At 43.8% G+C, this 20,082-nt stretch overlaps 1 protein-coding gene across 1 annotated transcript in view; it reads right to left on the reverse strand.

Annotated features, from left to right (window-relative positions):
- MID1 (midline 1) overlaps positions 1 to 20,082 on the reverse strand; it is a 177,470-nt gene that overhangs the window by 129,719 nt on the left and 27,669 nt on the right. The gene's annotated exons all lie outside the window — the stretch shown is intronic.

A 20,082-nucleotide genomic window follows, 5' to 3' on the forward strand; every position in this document is an offset into this window, starting at 1 on the left:
TTGGTCTGCTTCGTTCTCAGGTGAAACAGAAACACCTACCGATGGATCTCAACAGGGGGCTGAGCGTCAACTATGCCTGGAGAGTTTTGACGATTGTATTTTTAGGCAGGTGCTAGAATTCCATCCCGGAGCGGTGCAATCAGAATTTCTAGAGGTGATGACGCTGCCGACCCCCGATGGAAATGCTGACATTTTATTCAAGAGACATTTACCGAATACCAAGCACTGAGCTGGCTCCTGGCTTCCTCCTCTTCCCCTTTCTATGATCGTGGACGAAGCCAACAAACATCCTCTCCTACCTGGATGATCGCAGTATTTTTTCTAAATGGTCTCCTGGCTTCTGCTCAGTCCTGCCCCTCCCCCCCCCACCCCGCCCCGCGCCCACAGTCTATCCTCCATTCAGAAGCCTGAGCCTGTTAAAACACGACAGAGCCTGCCTCGCCTCTGCTCTACCCTCCAGGGGTTTCCCATCTCACTCAGGGAGAAATTCACCAGAATAAAACCAGCCCCAGAAAACACAGACTCAGACAGTGACCTCATTTCCTCCCACGCTACCCCTTGTTCTGCTCTGGGCACATGGTCTCCTTGTGATTCCTCAAGCACGCCACGCACGTCCTGTCTCCCCTTGGCAAGGTCGTTGGAATGACTCTCCGCTCCGATGTCACCTTCTCTGTGAACCCACATGAAAGCGATTCCCCTAAGACCACCACAACCACCCACCCACCCATCGCGGCAACCCTTCTTCCCCCATCTCGGTTTGTTTTCTTCTATGACGTGCATCGCCGACACAGTGTATTAGTTTGTTCACTGCTCTGTCTCTCTCTCCCCATGGCCCCAGCATTAGAATATCAGCTCTACGAGAGCACAGACTCTGTTTTGCTCTTTGAGGGATGTACAGCCAGCACCGGGCACAGTGCCTTACACACAGTAAGACTCGGACATTCGTTGGTGGAGTTAATACAAAGTACTGATGTTGGGGACGAACCCGAAAAGAATAAAACATAACCCTTGCTTTCAAGGATCTCTCAAAAATATGAGAACGGAGGTCAGCAGAGTTTCTGTACCAAGGCCAAGACAGTAAATATCTTTGCCACTGTAGCACGCAAAAGCAGAAATGAAAGATCACGGCTGTCCAATGGAATCATGTTTACAGAAAGCAGGTAGCAAGCTGGATTTGGCGTGCGGAGCTTACTGTGCTGACCCGTGTTGCAGAAGAGAGAAACATGTCCAGCCAGCCAAAAGAGAAATGGAAAGCACTCTCAAAAAGTATGAATAAAATGCTGCGCCGGCAACAACGGCCACACCGGGAGAGTGAGACTTCGACAAGCGTGTACAAGTTTCGAGTGCTAACGGGAAATGCCATGCGATGGGATTTCACCCTGACATCAATGGACACGATGTGAGTCAAGTGCTCAGGGGCAATTTACGTAAGAATGATTTAAGAGCAGCTGCTCAGAACTGGACCTTTTTTCTTTTATTGCCCTAGCACTTGGCGTGGGGCTTTATGCAAGTCTCTACGCTGTAAATGTTGGTTAATTCTATTAAGTGATGACAAAATATCTAGATGCAAAGTGAGGTTCAGCCAATTTTCTGAAACTTTGGCCTCTGTGCTGCCAGAAAGGAAGGGATTTCGATTTGATATCTACAGCGGATCTCATTTTTACTACTATTATCCAGATTTTGCCATGGTAGCGATATTCTTGTTAAACTACTCAACAAGAAATTACTAAGCATGCATGCCATTCTCCCACCTTAAAAAAATAGCATGGTTTATTTTCTAGCTTTCTTTAAAATCTTTTTTTGAGAAATGAAAATGCCATTCATTCTTTCACCAAATACTGAAGTCCCTCTAGGTGCTGAGTCCCGGGACAAGCAATGGTAACACCTGCCCCGCCTACTCACAGCGATCTTCTGGTCTATCAGGGGAGAGAACAGACAAACAAATGGTTTTCCAGCACGACAAAAGACACGCGCCAAAGACTGGGGGAGAAGAGAATGGGGAAGCTTCCTGAAGGAGGCAACACGCACGTGGGTTTTCAAGATGAACAGGGGTTTCACCAAGCACACAGAGTTGTGAGAGTAGGGGTAGATTGTGTGCCAAATGTTAGGAGGGAGGGAGGGAGGGAGGGAGGGGGAGAGGGAGAGAGGGAGAGAGGGAGAGAGGGAGAGAGGGGGAGAGGGGGAGAGAGGGAGAGAGGGAGAGAGGGAGAGAGGGAGAGAGGGAGAGAGGGAGAGAGGGAGAGAGGGAGAGAGGGAGAGAGGGAGAGAGGGAGATTCTTAGCTTTCACTACAATGGAAGGAAATCACACGTGCATATCATTGTCAGGAAATGCTATAGCTCAACATTTTTCTGAATGGGCTGATTGGTTCTCATTCAGAGGAGGATGTCGGTCATCATGGGAAGCCTCGCAACAAACTGGGGACAGAAACAATTCACAGCTCACACCTCTACTCGTCCACCGTTTGTGGTTCAGAACAGGGCACAGAACAGTGAATGAGAGGAGAGAGTTGCGTGGGTGGCCAGATAATGCGGGATGATCTGCAGCTCTGCTATAGCTGTGTGTCCCCGGGTGAGTGTCCACAGATGTTCCCTCCAATTCACTCCAATCACATCCCTCAGCAGCCAAGTCTTTGGTCACAGGATGCAGTTAAGCTCTGGACGCTCAGAAGCACTGGGCACCAGACATCTTTTCAAGAAACTTCCTTATAGATTCAAGACGTCGAAGGAAAGCACTTCTTTAAAATGGAAACTGAGGGCTTCCCTGGTGGCGCAGTGGTTGAGAGTCCACCTGCCGACGCAGGGGACACGGGTTCGTGCCCCGGTCCGGGAAGATCCCACATGCCGCGGAGCGGCTGGGCCCGTGAGCCATGGCCGCTGAGCCTGCGCGTCCGGAGCCTGTGCTCCGCAACGGGAGAGGCCACAACAGTGAGAGGCCCACATGCCGGAAAAAAAAAAAAAAAAAAAAAAAAAAATATATATATATATATATATATAAAAAATATATTAAAATTAAAAATATATTGATGGAGAAATCAAAAGCTTTACAGACAAGCAAAAAAAAATGGAAACTGAGTAAATGGATATTTATTTTCCACACGTCCCCCCTTGCTCCTTTACCTCCACTCCCACCCCTCATTCTGTGTAGCACTGAGGTGGGGCTTTTCTGATTTTCCTCTCTCTCCTCCAGCTAAGCAAAGCCTAGGTGTTTTCAAAAGGGCCAGCCAGCCTTCCATCCAATAGCCATCCAGCTTGATCCACGTACTGCTTTCTCTGACACCTAGGCTCACGTCTTGCAGCGCCGTCTCTTTCAGAATCTCAGTTCAGCACTGACAGTACCTTGCTTCATTTACTGTATGCGCTTCAACTCAGAGCGTGCATCTCATGGGACTCCTCAGCTTCCCTCCCAAACCCCCGTGCCTCCCAGGCCTCCTGCTGTCTCCTCATGGCGCTCCCATTCTCCTGATCAGCACAAGTCAGAGACCCGCCTCATTTTCTACTCCTCCCTTTCTGAGGCAGGCAGAATAACGGCCCCCCGAAGGCTGGCCACATCCTCATACCTGACACCTGTGGATGTTTTAGGTTACAAGGCAAAGGGGAGTTCAGGTTGCAGATGGATTTAAAGTTGTCAAGCAGCTGACCTTGAGACAAGGGGATTAGCCTGGACCGTCCAGGTGGACTCACTGTAATCACGAAGGTCTTTAAATGTGGAAATGGGAGGCAAAAGAGTAGAGTCAGATGATGCCACGTGAAAGAGACTTGACAAGCTATTGCTGGCTTTGAATATAGGAGGCCACAAGCCAAGGAATGTGAGAAGCCTCCAGAAGCTAGAGAAGGTAGACAAACAGATTATCCTCTAGAGCCTCCAAACGGAATACAGCCCTGCAGATACCTTGATGACAGCCCAGTGAGACCAGTGTCAGACTGATGACCGCCAGTGTTGTTTCAAGCCATCAGGTTTGTGGTAATTTGTTACAGAATCAACAGGAAACTGTACACTCTCCGTCCCCCAAATCCAAACCGTTAGCCAAGACACGTAAATGTCAAACCTTAGTAGTTCTTTGACTGGTTTCTCTGTTCTCACCGCCTCCGTGTTGATCTAGATCTCTACTGCATTCCAAGACTATTGCCAAAAACAAACGAACAAACAAAAACCAAACAAAAAACCCCCACAAAAGTATCTCCTAATTTGATTTATTACCTCCAACCTTTCGTCTTTCAGTTTCATCTTTGCAACGTGCTTCAGGCATAACCTTTTCTGGTCACTTCTCTTAAAGGCTCAAAACACTGAGCAGCTCCCTGCTGCCCCAAGTAGGAGTCCTGACATCTGATCTCCTTTTCCAAAGCCTTGCCCAACTTTCTCCCAAACTGCTTCTTTAACCTTACTCCCCATCACTCACCTCCTGTACCAGAGACCCAGTAAATGGGACCATTTTCTGCTCTTAGCAACTGCCCTTGCTTTCCTTCCTAGCACAAATCATTTTCACCCTTGTGAGTTTTTTTGTTTTTTTTTTTTTGGTTTCATGTTCATTTTCTTGTTTTTGTTTTCTGGTTTTTTTTAAAATGACAGCCGAACCTCCTAGAAGCCCAAAGAGCCCTGGCCACTATTGTATTTGGGGATTTCATACTAAACAAAGAAGAAATGTTTTAAAAGATGGCTCTAAATACTGTGACATGTCTGACATGTTTACAGTTAGCCAGGTAAAGCTTTTAGCTGAAAAACACAAAACAAAGTAACTACCCTATTCACAAAATAACTAAAATATTGATTTGAAAATAGTATTTCCTAGTACACAACAGAGTGATCAGTAATGAGACTCAGGTTTAAAGCTATATGAGTTACCTTCTTTCATCATTCATTCAAAAGATTCAGATTAGCTCTGGGACCGATACAGGCAGGCATGAGTGAGCACAAACTCCGATCTCATATGGAGGTAACATTCATAGTCAAAACTTGAGACCAACAGAAAGACTGCGGGAGAGCTAGTGGCGAGGGCTGTAGGGGTGACAGCACCTTGGCACCCAGGTGATGGTGAAGGCTGGTGATGGTAGATGGTGATGGCTGATCCAGCCGCCTGGGCAGGTGCCCCCTTGCTCCCTCTGGGCTCTAGGTATCATCATCCTGAGCCAGCACTCACTCCAGGACGAGGACTTTCCCGGAGGGAGAAGGGCTTTCTTCTGTCCAAGGTACAGGATACGGAAGGAAACAAATTGGAGGAGAAAGTTCCCAGTGGAAAAGGACAGACATTGGGACTTAAAGAGTCCAGGTGTAGGGTTCAGGCTAGAGAAGGGAGATGGCTGAACTCAGGATGGTGCCCTCATGCATCACTGTGATAGGCCAGGGAGATGGAAGTTAAGAGCGTTCATATCTGTGTTCATATCTCTTGGATTCATCTTTTTTGCCCCCTCCTTTGAAGTAAAGGGCAAAACTATTCACCTGACAAGTCAATACAGAGAAAATATTTAACCCCCTGCCTAGGCTGTCCCAACGCTTGCCACCACCCTGGCTGGGTAGCTCATTTTACAATTGCACAACTTTATTGCCTGGAGTCTCTCCTGACTTCCGCTATGACCTGCACCTTGAAGAAACATCTAGGACCCCGGTGAGGACGGCATGCATTGCCAGGTTTAATCCACGGTCAAAGTCAATGAGCAGACTTTCCAGTTCAAAACCCCAGTAGTATGGAAATTTTACCCATATGATCAAGAGGTGACCAAGGATTACGAATCTCCAGACCAAGTGCCTTCTATGAATTCAATCACCCGCTAGAATAAGGAGATATTCAATTGTCAGCAAGTCATCCCTGAGTTTTTTATTCCAAATTTCTCTTAATGGAGACGTTGACGTTTTAATCATAAGGCAAATCCATGTCTCAATGCTTCCCCACAATGTATTCTATGTCATGTCTGCATACTCCATCAACAACAATAATTTTTCTAATTTGGAGTATATGAAAAAGAACATGCATTCTAGCCACGCATAATTTTACTTTCAGTCCCTCACTTTGTAAGCTCCGAAAACCACCTCTACGAGGGAAATCAACGTGTCACTGGACCAAGGGATAAACTTGGATACCAACACTGGGTGGCCTGTGGTCAACTGTTGATAGCAGGTGGCTCTCAGCCACTGCCTGGGTGATTCCCAAGGACTTCGTCCGTTTTTCTCCCCGCAGATATCCTCTGGAGTATGGAAACTAAGCTTGATGTTAACAAAACATATGTTTTACCAAAACATAACTGAGATTGCAAACACCGTCGAGACGGCACGTTACGCCAAGCCACGTAAAAACGGTTTGGTAAAAGAGATTCCTAAAAGTGTTGTGAAAACGAGACAGCGCCAGAAATGCTATGCATAAATTTAATTCTTTAAGAGTTAAAAGAATTCTTTTAAATTGCAGAAACAGCATCAAGTCAATTTCCTATCCTCTCGCCTCACGTGAGTAATTAAGGTTGAGGTGACTTACTGCCGTCTGGATTTTTGCTGTGAGATTATCTCTATTACAGAGCCACAGGTGGAGTATTTTTTTTTTGAGGACTGTGGAACGATGTTTTTATCTTGGATCAGCAGAAATACAGACTGTCAGAGGACTAAATACTTGGGAATTGGGAAACATTGGAATTGAACCTCAGTTGGTGAGGCAGGGTTTGCAACAGAGACTAAACTCAGAAAGGACGTGGTCTCATCTCAGATAAATATAATCTCCAAACCCCAAATGTGACCTAACAGAAACTCTGTAAAAACTGGGTGCTACACCCCAGATGAATTCACCAGAAATCGAGTATTTTAAAAAACAGAATAGGGCTTCCCTGGTGGCACAGTGGCTAAGAATCCGCCTGCCAGTACAGGGGACACGGGTTCGAGCCCTGGCCAGGGAAGATCCCACATGCCGCGGAGCAACTAAGCCCATGTGCCACAATACTGAGCCTGCGCTCTAGAGCCCGTGAGCCACAACTACTGAGCCCACGTGCCACAACTACTGAAGCCTGCGCACCTGGAGCCCGTGCTCCACAACGAGAGAAGCCACGACAATGAGAAGCCCGCGCACCGCAACGAAGAGTAGTCCCCGCTCGCCGCCAACTATAGAAAGCCCGTGTGCAGCAACGAAGACCCAACACAGCCAAAAACAAAAACAAATAAATAAATAAATGTATTTTTTAAAAAACAACATAATACAAGCACTCAATGTCTGCACATTCAATCCTGGTTTAGTATTTAACTTTGAGTTATACAACCCACACAATAAAAATACTACCAGAGGGCTTCCCTGGTGGCACGGTGGCTGGGAGCCCACCTGCCGATGCAGGGGACACGGGTTCGTGCCCCGGTCCGGGAAGATCTCACATGCCGCGGAGCGGCTGGGCCCGTGAGCCATGGCCGCTGAGCCTGTGCGTCCGGCGCCTGTGCTCCGCAGTGGGAGAGGCCACAACAGTGAGAGGCCTGTGTACCGCAAAAAAAATAATAATACTACTACCAGAATGCTACTTTAGTGATTAGTATCCTGGCTGATTTGAGAAGCAGGTGGGTCAGTAAATGCACAGTAACACAGAGCCATGGGACGATGGAAAGAGGGGCAAGGGAGATTCAACTGAATTTAATGGCCTTCTGAAAGACTAGAAATTGAAACCACCACACAGGCTGTATCCCACCCCAAATTACGGCTGAGAACAGTCAAAATGCAAAAGGACTCTTAAAGCAACAGTAGAAATAATACATGGAATAGGAACAGGTGAAGAAAGAAGTGATCCCGTAGCATTCTATAGGTAATGCCTCTGAAATATCACTGTTGTTGACCTCCGACCGTCAGCACATTCAAATTCATTCACTTCATTATGAGAGACTAGTAAAAAATTTCTGCCAACCAAGTTGTAGGAGACCAGAGGGACTGATGGGGAAAAAAAAGGGAAGAGAAAATAAGCACAGAGGCACTAGCCTCAAGTTTTAAACTAACTAATGAGTACGACATATTTTTAATCGCTTGTCATTTCATCTGTATTCTAGGGAGTGCTGAAGTTCAAATGCTTTACCTGATACCTGAACTGAGAACCAGGAAAGGCTTTTAATTTCACCCAACACCCACCTGGTGGAATTCATGCAAATTGAATTAAACTGTTCACAAACCCTTTCTGTCCTTCCACATCTGTCTAGAACATGCTCATTTTTTTAATAATTGGATCTCTAGGACATTCTTTAAAATAATCACATACTCTCTTGCCCATGCAACCTGATTAATAATGAATGAACATTCCTGAAAAGAATCACTTGGAAGCCTGGCAGATGTCTTTAGGGATATGAAGCCTTTAATGATAAAAATTAAGGAGAAGTGGGAGCTAGGTCACACTGTCTGGTTATTTTAATTGAAACCCAGTCTTCCAAATTTACTTAACAGAATGCTTAAATACACCTTCTGGAGTTCATTATGCAGACAAGCAAAAAGACACAAATGGCGACGGAAAAAAGCAATCCTGATTTCTGGAGGAATGACTGCCCGATTCTGCCCTGTCTTAACAGTGAAGAAACCCCTTCAACAGTCTCAGAAACGCAATTTGTTCTACTGAAAGACGGATCAACAGGTTAAAAACAGGAAATAGAACATTCGTCCGTAAGAGTTCTTTTAGCATCTCTCCAGATTCTTACAAAAAGATTGCCTTGAATACCCACCAATGGACTGCACCCTAGTTCTTTTTGAAGAAACATCGCCGTAGGCAGAGGATGGAGACCCACGAAATAACAGACAGGCCACCGAGACCAGGTGGTGGGTGGCAGGCAGTGCCGGAGCGGTCCTGTGTGTCTGTGCAAGCGTCAACGGTGAAACACAACAGGAAAGTCGACGCGACAATTCCAGGAAGGCCAGCTCCGCGTCATCCAGCCCGCCAGGGCTGCTGAGTTGAAGAATCAAAACTCCCTCTTGCTTTCTAACTGCCTTTTCCTCGGACCCTGCCGTGGCTTCCCTGGGCCCTGGCCCACTCAGTGCTCATCTGAACCAAATGAAAAGGCAGCTCGGGTCAGGTCAACACCCACTGCCTCGTCTCCCCCTCCCCGAAATCATGACTTGGCACCAGGACCTGTACCCTCACTGCTCACAGGGACCAGCAGTGGGTCAGTGTCCTACAGCTGAGCGCCGGATGCCAGCTTTCCACACTGCCAACGGGAGCCGTCCCACGCCAGCTCCCGGGGTCACCACCGGGCACTGGCTTCCCTCGCATTTTGATCCTTTCGGCCTCTTCCTGAGCACACGATCACATTATGCTCTGGACGCTGCTTTGTTTTTTTTTTTTTTTTAAATAATATACTTCTTATTTTGCATCTATCTTCTGAATTAAAATATACCATCTAGGAGAAGTTTTGTTAACGCTACGTCAGGACGCGTGATCTCTTGCAGAGACACAATAAAGCAGTCATTGTTTCTTTGAGAAAGAGAGATCTAAATTGCAATCTATCATCCCGAGAAACAACTGAAAATATACATATGAAATATACACGTATGTCTATACACCCACAAGCGAGCTTTACATATATATACTACATATATGTAGGTATTACATACACATATATAGACATATATGTATATATGTACATATAATACAAGCATAAACACACACACAAAGCAAATCTGTGATGGGTGTCCCAAATTTCAGTCTCCAGAATGGCAAAGAAAGAGTGAATCGAGAACGGAAAGTAATCTTTTAAAAACCGATTGTCTGAAGGAAGAAAGGGAAGTAGTCTTCCTCAAAGCCAAAAAAAAAACACAAAAAAACCTGCCCTGCTTATCACACTGCACAGGGCAAAAAATTGCAACTAAAGTAAATCATCAGAAAAGTGTGAAAAAAAACCAAAAAACAAAAACCATTTAAAAACCCACACTGCTTGCGAACCTGCACAATTCGATTCGTAAACCAGACATTTGGACTCCACCAAAAGTGTTTAAAGAACTTTTTTTTTTTTTAACTTTAAAGAACATTCTTGATACAGGGCCAGCAGGAGGCAAGAACAGATTCCCCGTGTCACCTGGTTCGCACGTTGTGACAGCTACTTTCATGCCACTGCAACCCCTCATGGTAAACCAAAGCACGTCTCTCATGTTTGGACATAAAAGTGCAAACATACATTTTCTTGACTTGTGTCTCTACTGATCATAATTGCATTTGTCTTTTAACAATAGGAAAAGATGACTGCCCTAAGAAGTCTTCACCCTCCATGGAAGGACACACGTACATCATCCAACAGAACAAAAGAACTGTTCATCGAGAGATGTGAAAGCACCGCTTTTGTTAAAACAACATTAAAATTGTCAAGACTTCTCCAAGACATTTTGGCGTTGTTGTGGAAAAGTTAGCCTGAAACATCAGGAAACATTTACTCTGCCCCTCAAAAACCAAAGAAAGTGATAAACAACAGCAAACTCTATCATCTTCCCTCAACAGGAAATTTCCCACTGTCAGGGGGTCTCCGACATTTCGTAGCTTTTAGAGTTTATGTTCAGAAAGAAAGCAGCCGGTTTTAAAGACAAATGGAACCTATTTTACACTAAATTGAAAATGACGGATGTTTCCCAGGTCTATGCGGTACGGGTGTCAGGCAAGAATCTGGTTCTGAAGGCCGTGAGAGCAGACTTGAAAGAGCAGGGAGTGGGAATGTGTCACATCTAGTCTCCTGACAAAAATCTAAATCGAACCTTCTGGAAGAGCAGGCCCAACAGCATGGTGGTGGCAGAAATGGAGGCCACTGAGTCCTGTGAAACCAACCACAGAGGAAAAGTGCTCCAACACTGCCTTCCCTGAATGCTTTTCCAAGTGTGTATTCATAGTTCAGTAGGCGCTTCCACATACATTAACAGAACTATTTCTGTGTCTATATAAAATCCTATGTCTACAGGGTTATTAGTTCTTGGAGCCTCATATAAACATGCATGTGGATACATCTGTACACACCCACACACACGTGTACAAAAGCACCTTTGCAAAATTCCTTGGAACTTGCTAGTATTCCCTCTTCACAAACCTCTGGGTGATAGCATCCCTCCTGCATGAGAAAAACTTTCCTTCCTCTGTGCCAGAACAGAAACCTGTAAATAATTTATATATGAAAAACCAAACCAAACAAACAAATGACCAGAAAGAATCTGCCGCTCATGTTTGAAAAGGGTGACCTGGAAACCAGCAAAACCACACAAGAGGTCTAGTCTCTGGAGGACAAGACCAGTGGAGCTGGATTTTGACAGCAAGAAAATCCCACCTGGAAAACTGCTTGCCTCTTGGGGAAATGCTTTCTTACTTCATTCCTCCAACACTCCTCTGGAAGGCAGAGAAAATGCACGTTCTCCCCTTCCCACTTCTTATCACCAGGAGGAAAACGTATCAGTAAATAGCTGCTGATGACGGCCAATGTGGCACTGCACAATTTTTCTCTTAAGTTCAGTGACGCGACATACACAACCATGCACTCAGGTAATGACAGTGTTACACAGGAACTACTACTTATTGTAAGAAGAAGTAGTTCTTCTTGGGAAGAACTGCAAGATTGGGAAATTCTCTCAAATATGATAATAGCTCCTTTTCTCAAAGGAAATCGCTTTTCCTCTCCGTTTTTAAAGCTAGCCACACACAAAACCCTAGTGCTCACAAGACCCTGAAGCTACTTTGCCATCTTAAAAAATAAAGTAACCCTGCTTCACTTACTCCTGGTTAACTTTTATGAAGAACACGTTTTAAACATTTCCCGTGATCACTCAAGCCCTACAGTCAGGGGATGCAGTCTTTTTTTTTTTTTTTTTTTTTAAGGCAACAGAAAGAGGAGGGACTCTTTTGTTCTGAGTTGTTATTGTAAAGCACCACACGAGGGATGGGGAACATGGGAACAGGGCAACGAGAAGGACAAGAGTGCTGACAAACGAAAACAGGATATTAAGAACAGTGTCGGAACTGGGTGTCCCGACAGAACAAAGGCAGGAGGCTTCTTGGGAGAAATTTGACCAAAAATACCTTGAACTGATTTCAATGGTAATGGATGAACTCGTTTTCCTGGCAGCAAGAGATCTTTCTGGGGCAGTAAAATTAGTTTATCATTAACACACACACACACACACACACACACACACACACACAAAGTATCATAAAATTAAAACTGCTTTCAAATCACACTAAATGACCCACTTTTCAACTTGTGATCCACTTCTTGAAAATTCTAGATCTATGTTTCGCCCCATCTAAAATCAAATACTCTTTTTTGTTCGGTAACTGAGCTAACTTAGCATGTATTCCTAAGGAAATCAAATTTTTTGATTCGCATACTCTAACTTACATTTTAAACATGACCTTTAAGTAGAGCTTTCCAGAACTCCCAGAGAAGCTAAGGGATGGGTTCTACTTTGAGAAACAATCGCTGCCACCGACTTGCTAACATTAACGTAACAGCCAGGTTTTGTCAAGTCATGCTTGTATCATCTCATACTTTTCTTCTGATGCAAGTTCTGCTAAAGCTGCTAGTAGGATGATGGACTTAAGAAGATCATCGGAGTTTATCTAGTTTATTGGACTTATCACACAATAAGAATTATTATTTGCAGTCTCTAAGCTAAAGGCGTTTAGAACAGTAAACGATATACCCTATCTTGCACTGCAGCTAAAATTGCAAGCTTCTCCCCTCTTCTCTAAGTTGTACTATTCTCTTTTCCTTTCCCCATCCTTTCCCTCTATTGTGAGATGAGAGATGAACCGAGAGGCTTTCGTCTTTCAGATCACGCATTTCATCCGCCTTTCTCTTTGACGTGTTGTCAGGAAAACTCAGGGTTAAGCCCGGAGCTCAGCTGGCCCCACCTGCCCTCGGTCTAGTTTTGGGGTGAGGCCATCGGTGCGGTGTCGTGCAAAGAAATGTGTACCTCAAAACCAGATAAGCCCGAGTTCAAACCCTGGCTCTGCCACTTCCTAGCAAAGGCGGGCAGGGGCCAGCTATGCGACGTATCTTACACTCCCAGATCCGCTTCCTATTTTCTGCAGCTTCCTTATCTGTAAACTGTGACAATGAGAGCCATCTTGAAGGGTCCTTTGAGGATTAAGTTGTGAAGCAAAGTCTTAAAATTTCCTTGCAAAACTGTAGCTCTCACATCCTTCTTCCCCTCTTGTCCTGAATCACCTCTTCCCACTCTTCTTTCAATAAATTCATTATCTGTAATTTTTTAAATTGGAAATCTCTTCAAACCACGTTCGGAAGCAGGAAGGCTACAAATCCATTTATTCATTCAATAACGTTCATTGAGTGTCTTATGTGAAGGAACAGTATAAGTAATAATTCCTATTATTACTAATTCCTATAGTAATCATTCCTATTATAATTCCTTTATAATTCCTATTGTAATTAATTCATTTATACTATAATTCCTATAGTAATTAATTAATACTATAATTATAATACTATAATTCCTATAGTAATTAATTAATATAATTCCTTTATAATTCCTATAGTAATAATTCCTATTATTCCTAATTAATGTTAATTACTCTTTAATAATGGTCTTCACAAAGGCAACCTCATCGATTTCCTAGACTTGGATATACCTCTTCTCATTACCACTGGATCGCCTATCATGATCTTGAGGCTTCAGTTCTCTGCTCCCCAGTGAAGGTCTCCCTTTCCCATATGCATCCTTTGCCAGAATTTTTGATCTTGCAGGAATTGAGGGACTCTGGCATCGGGGGGGGGGGGGGGCATGTGAGACCATCAAGAACAGTGAAGGGTTTCAGACTTCTACTTGCAAGCTGATTAATCAGTTAGCCTCCTGGTTTCAGGGGTGCTGGCAGGAGACACGAGACTGCTGCATCAGAGACAAAGAACGTTTTGAGTCAGGGCACAGCAAACAGCGTGTGTTTCCTGTTCATGTCGGTTCCCCTTGTCCCCAGGTCCCACGGAGCAAACGTCCCGGGTGCATGCCGCACACACAGGGGTTTGCATCACAGCTGAGCAACCCCAACCTTACGAAGCCTGAATCTTTGATGATGGACCGCAAGCAAACAAGCCCAACATCTGCCCTGGAGAGAGTCACGATCTTTATTATAATGGACAACAAACCTGCTTTCTACCCTGGAGGGAGATGCTCTGTCTCTGTCTTCCAAGGCTGTTCGCTGTACAAACATCCTTGAAAAGATAGTCTGGAACAAAGGCAGTCCGTAGCTCAGCTGACCAGGGGTACAGAAACGTGAGAGGTCCATAGAGATTCACTCCCCAAGACACAGCTCCCGTCCCCCTCCTGGAGAGCTGGCCAATACTGGTCCCTAGAATTCAGATCACCACTGGGCTTTCTAGCATTGGTGGCAGAGGCAGCTAACTTGACATGAATGACCTCTGCACCAGACCACAGGTAAGAGGGGCTCATAAGAAAGTGTTCCAGGGAATTCCCTGGCGGTCCAGTGGTTAGGGCTCGGCGCTCTTACTACCGAGGGCCCGGGTTCAATCCCTGGTTGGGGAACTAAGATCCTCTAAGGTCAGCTGACGATGCACGAGGAAAACTGGCAGAGAGCAGGTACGCCCCACCCAGAGGTTTTGCCCAAATACAGAGCCCTTAATAACTTCCCTATTCGTCCCAAATCAGCCTGTATCCGGTCTGGAACTTCAACTCTTCGCTACTCTTAACCTAAACTCATTTTAAGAGTTTGGAAGAATAGTGAAGGCATCGTCTACTCATACTCTTAACCTAAACTCATTTTAAGAGTTTGGAAGAATAAGCCGGTTTTGTTACTTTTATGACATTAGAAATCCTATACGTACATTACTTTGGCTTTCTTTAAGCATTAAGAAATTCTTTTAGAATTGCTTTTCGAGTATAACCAGAGAGAAAGTCACCTCTCTGATTATTTCTTCATTCAACAGGTATTTCTGAGGTTCTGCTGTGTGCCGGGCACTGATGGAGGCCCCAGGAATGCACTGCTGAATATGACAGCAAAGGTCTGCCCTGAGAGAGCTTACATTTTAATGAGAGAAACAGAAAATGGACCAGAAAATGGGCGAGAAAAGATGATAATTTCAAAGAACCATACATAAAATGGAAGAAACGAAAAGGATGACTTGAGAGAAGGCAGAGGGGTGAGTGCAGGTCTGCTTGAGCTAGGAAGATATTTCTACTCTGACCCGTGTAGGCTTTGATGATACTTTGGCTTTTTCCCCTGCCCATAAACAAGCAAAGAACATCTTCATTTCAGGATAAAACTTTCCGGCATTTGAGCAGAGACTTGTGATTTAATTTCCCAAGTTGTTAAATATTTAGTTTCAGATTTCCTTAAGGAATGATTTCTTTCTCAAGGACATTAAAATCCAACTTTGACTATTTCTAACATGAAAACACAAAGTGATGAATTATTGGAAATCAGTGACCTCTCTGTTTACTCGATCAATGCAGTTGGAGAGAGAAAAGCCACAATCACACGGTGGACCCCCCAAAATAGGAATTATGTATGGTAGTTAGAATTCCCTGAGTGTTCGGTGGCAGGAAGTTAAACCAAAGTTGAAAGGAACCACGGACATGCAGTTAAGGTTACAGGGAAGGGTGTCAAGGAAATTAGTTGAGGCACTTCAAGAGTCATTGCTTTTCTCTGGACTTACCTGTTTTTGTCTCTCTAGGAGAAGAAATTTCAGAAAGGAAAGGGAAAGAAGTGAGGAAACAGCGCAGGGGAAATGAACAGCCAGGGCTTCATGACTGGAGGATCAAAGATGAGTTAATACTAGAAGGTCCCAATGCCTAAGAGCCCTGTTGGGGTCTTACTGACAATAACGGCATTAACAAAAGGTATCTCAACAGAAAGAAATTCACTGGCTAGGCAGAACTGGAAGAGATGCCAGTTCATAATCGTTAGATCCCATCTCTTCAAGAAGAGGCTAGAAGGCTAGAGACACCACAGAGGGAACTGTCATGCGAGAATAAAGAGTTGCTACTGCAGCTACAGCAGAGGCCAAGGCGAGGGTTTGGGGAAGTCTGAGTGGAGGCTGTCAACCACTCCACACGGAAACACACAAGAAGGTTTAGGAGAGGATGGAGTGGCCCACACGGAAACACACAAGAAGGTTTAGGAGAGGATGGAGTGGCGAGTTACGAAGCAAACAATTCTCAGAGTGACGTATCCCCGAGCCAAAGGCTTTCCGGCCCAAAAGCCAAGATTTAAACTTTCTTTGAAGTCTTGATCATTCTGCAAAAAGAAATATGTAAAACATATACATATTTGTGATCCATATGAAAACAAATCCCATAAATGCTATAAGCCTTCTTCTAATGACTTTAAAAAAAATTCTCTCAAGGCAGGCTAAACTCTGAGATCCTTCTTGCATTATCAAAATATGTTTCCTTGTTATATTTTTGAGAGGTATAAATGTAATTATAAATGTAATTTTTAAAACAGGAAATCACAATATTACCTTGGAATTAATGTCAAGTGGTATGATCTTAGGGTCTTGTTTGTTTGTGGTATAGGATTATGTGAATCTTAAAGAAAAAAAGGTTCATTGTAAGCTAATAAGTGTGCATTTCATCTTGTACATTTCATCCTTTCATTGGATCAAATTCTGTAAGAAGCTGGCTTTTTGAATATAAGAAAAGGCGACATTCAAAGGACTCAGTACTTGAGACGCAATCTAGGGCTTAAAAATTCACTTACGAAAAAGATGTCTAGCTTTGACAACAGTGACCTTTCCAGGTAGCTAAGCTATCTTCAAGTGGAAATATATTTATTTTGATAATAAATCAAAAACAAGTTTTAATGTCTGATTTATCATCTTTACGGTAAGGATTGCCGGGTTATCCCTTGTTACGTAGTTTCTTTAGCTTGTTCTTATTTAAATCAACATCCACTAGATTCAGGGCTTGGCTCCAAACAATTCTGCCCGTTGTCTACATCTGTTCTTTCCATTACAAATTCCTCCAAGTGACTCTCCCTCATAAATGGATGTAAATATTCCGTTTCACAACTCTATTCATGTTCTTCTTTAGAATACAGATTGGGAAATCGCTCGCTCCTGGGGTGCTGGGCAAAAGGTGTAAGACAAGGGTAGTGTGACTTCCCAGAAGGGAGCTTTGTTTTGTCTGAGCCACGGCCAGGCAACCTCCGCCCCCCATCAACGGCCAAAACATCACAGTCCAAAGAGGGGTGCTCTGCTCGCCGTGCCCGCCCCAGCCTATCAGCATCTAGAAGCAATTCTTTGCATGGGTGCTTCTTCATCAATATCCTGACTGGCGGCTCCGAGGATTAAACTCAGGTCCTTTATGCACATTAGCCCCCTGGAGTGTTGAACTCCAAAACCTCTATTTTCTCCCCCCGAGTCTACCCTGTATCTCACAAAACCCTACTTAGCCACTGTGTTACACAGCTTTTCTCATTCTGGGTTAGTAAAAGAAAACAAAACAAAACACCAGACCCTACAACAATTTGATGGAGATGGTAATGATGGCGCGTTTGGGGCGGAGTGGGCAGATTCCAAGTTCTTTCAGAGCTGAGGCTTGGGAACCCACTTCCCTTCTTTATCATTAAGACTTCGCATTCTCATCAGCAGAATCTTGTTGACAATGGCACAAACGATCAACTGGCTGAACGAAAACTGTGTGTTTTGTATGTGTATACGTATGCCCATTAGAAAAAAAAAAGACCTCAAAACTTTTCATTCAAAAGTGAATGAAAATCAAGACCAGCGTCTTCTTAATCAAGCAGAATTTCCTGCTTAGTAACCGCATTAAAAAAAAAAAAAAAAAAAAAAAAAGACCATCTGGCCTCTCTGCTACTTGAGGGTTTTCGCTTTTCACTTCCTGGCTATCTTTAGCAGAACATTGTAATTTCACTTATAAATTCTTTTTACCACGATGCCATTTCCTTCGTGCACTACTTTAAGAAACAGAGAAGAAAACATTGTTCTATCTCCAGGAAAACACTCCTCAGTTCTAAATGGCAGGTTTGAACAGGGAAAAGTATACTTGCGAGAGAAAGATGCAAGTCAAATCATAGTGAAGGCATCGTCCACTCATATTTCTTTAAACATAAATGGCACTGACAGGGAGCTCTGTTTCTCTATAGATGTACAGATATGTATCAGTGTAGATCGATATACAGTAATATTTAAAGTCCAAAACCAAAAAGCCACCACTGCCCTGCTTATTTGAGGCGTTCAGTGTCCTTAAGCACTCTTCAAGAAATAAGTCAGAAAGTGGAAGATGCAAACTATTATATATACAGTGGATAAACAACAAGGTCCTACTGTACAGCACTGGGAACTATATTCAGTATTCTGTGATAAACCATAGTGGAAAAGAATATGAAAAAGAATGTATAGATACACGTGTAACAATTGTTGTACAGCAGAAATTAACAGAACACTGTAAATCAACTGTACTTCAATAAAATAAATTAAAAGAAAAAGAAAATGGAATTCACTTCGTGGGAACTAAGATTACAATAAAAGTACAGGCAAACTTCAATTAATTGAAATTCTCTGGAAATAGAAGAGTTCTGGTTAATTTAATTTTCTGGTTAACTGAACTCCAAATAGAAACCTTATTTTAAAATAAATCCCTGTTGAAGCATTCCTAAAATGCTTGAGTCCACTTTAGTTGCATAACTACCAACCATATAGTAGATCTAACTGAAAGATTCTTAGGTAATTCCAAATTTTATTGTTCCGTGAGATCATCATTATAAAAAGACCATTTTTTCCCTTTAATCATAAATAGAGAAGATTTAAGAGATCGAGTTGAATGTATATTTGTATCCATGACAATCGATTTTCACATTAATCCAAAATATCACCTTTTTTTCCTTGGATCTCTTGGAAAAGTATAACATAGGAAACTGACAAAAACTCCTTCTCTACCTGATGTCCAATAAGTATAAAAAATAATTTTTTTTAATTTTTAAAAAAATCTTATTGGAATATAGTTGATTTACAATGTTGTGTTAAAGTGTACAGCAAAGTGAATCAGTTATACATATACACATATCCACTCTTCTTTAAAAAAAATAATTTTAGGGACCTCCCTGGTGGTCCAGTGGTTAAGACTCCACACTCCCAATGCAGGGGGCCCGGGTTTGATCCCTGGTCAGGGAACTAGATCCCACATGCCACAACTAAAGATCCCGCATGCTGCAACTAAAAGACCCTGCAGGCCGCAACTAAGACCCAGAGTGGCCAAAGAGAGAAATATTTTTAAAAATAATTTAATATAGTACTTGCAATCAATTTTATTAACACAAATTAAGGACCATGTAAATTCCTTTGATGTATATATTTAACCTCACTGAGAAAGCTCTAGGATTTAGGTTTCATAATGGAACACAATGGCGGCTCAAAACTGGTCCCAAATGGCCTTCCGCAGTGCGGTCACCACCAGTCCAGGCCTCACGTGGGCTCCACGGCCCAACTTCCCTCAGAACTTTACACCGTGCCGCCTCAAGCTACAAATAATGACACCACATTGAAGCAAATCACTGCCCAGCAGAAAGAGACCGCTACTCTCACATCAGGCTTGCTGCCCTTTGGTGAAGATTACCATAGAAGGAATTCCTGCATTGGGTAGATTGGAAAATGCCAGCTAAGATCATTTCCAATTCCAAATACTTTCCACTGTGTGTGGGAAGATAAGACTGGGGCTCCTGTCCCTTCCCCAGTTCCTCCCTCCCCCTCCCCTCTCCTTCGCTCTCGCCCACCTCACACCACGTTTTTTGGGGGGAAGGGAGGGGTGTTACCATGCACTCATCCTCAAAGCAGCGCTAGGCAAAATCTAAAGTATACTGATATCCTATTATTTGTCAGGAACTCTGTTAGCTACTGGGCACACAGAAGGATTTTTTTTTTTTTTGCGGTACGCGGGCCTCTCACTGCTGTGGCCTCTCCCGTTGCGGAGCACAGGCTCCGGACGCGCAGGCTCAGCGGCCATGGCTCAGGGGCCCGGCCGCTCCGCGGCACGTGGGATCTTCCCGGACCGGGGCACGAACCCGGGTCCCCTGCATCGGCAGGCGGACTCTCAACCACTGCGCCACCAGGGCAGCCCAGAGGATTTTTATAAAGATTTCCATAAAGGACTGAATGAAGCTGAAGGGATCAGCCATATCTCACTTATGGA

The sequence above is a fragment of the Leucopleurus acutus genome (genome assembly GCF_964270905.1).
Source record: "Leucopleurus acutus genome assembly, chromosome: X".
NCBI lineage: Eukaryota > Metazoa > Chordata > Mammalia > Artiodactyla > Delphinidae > Leucopleurus > Leucopleurus acutus.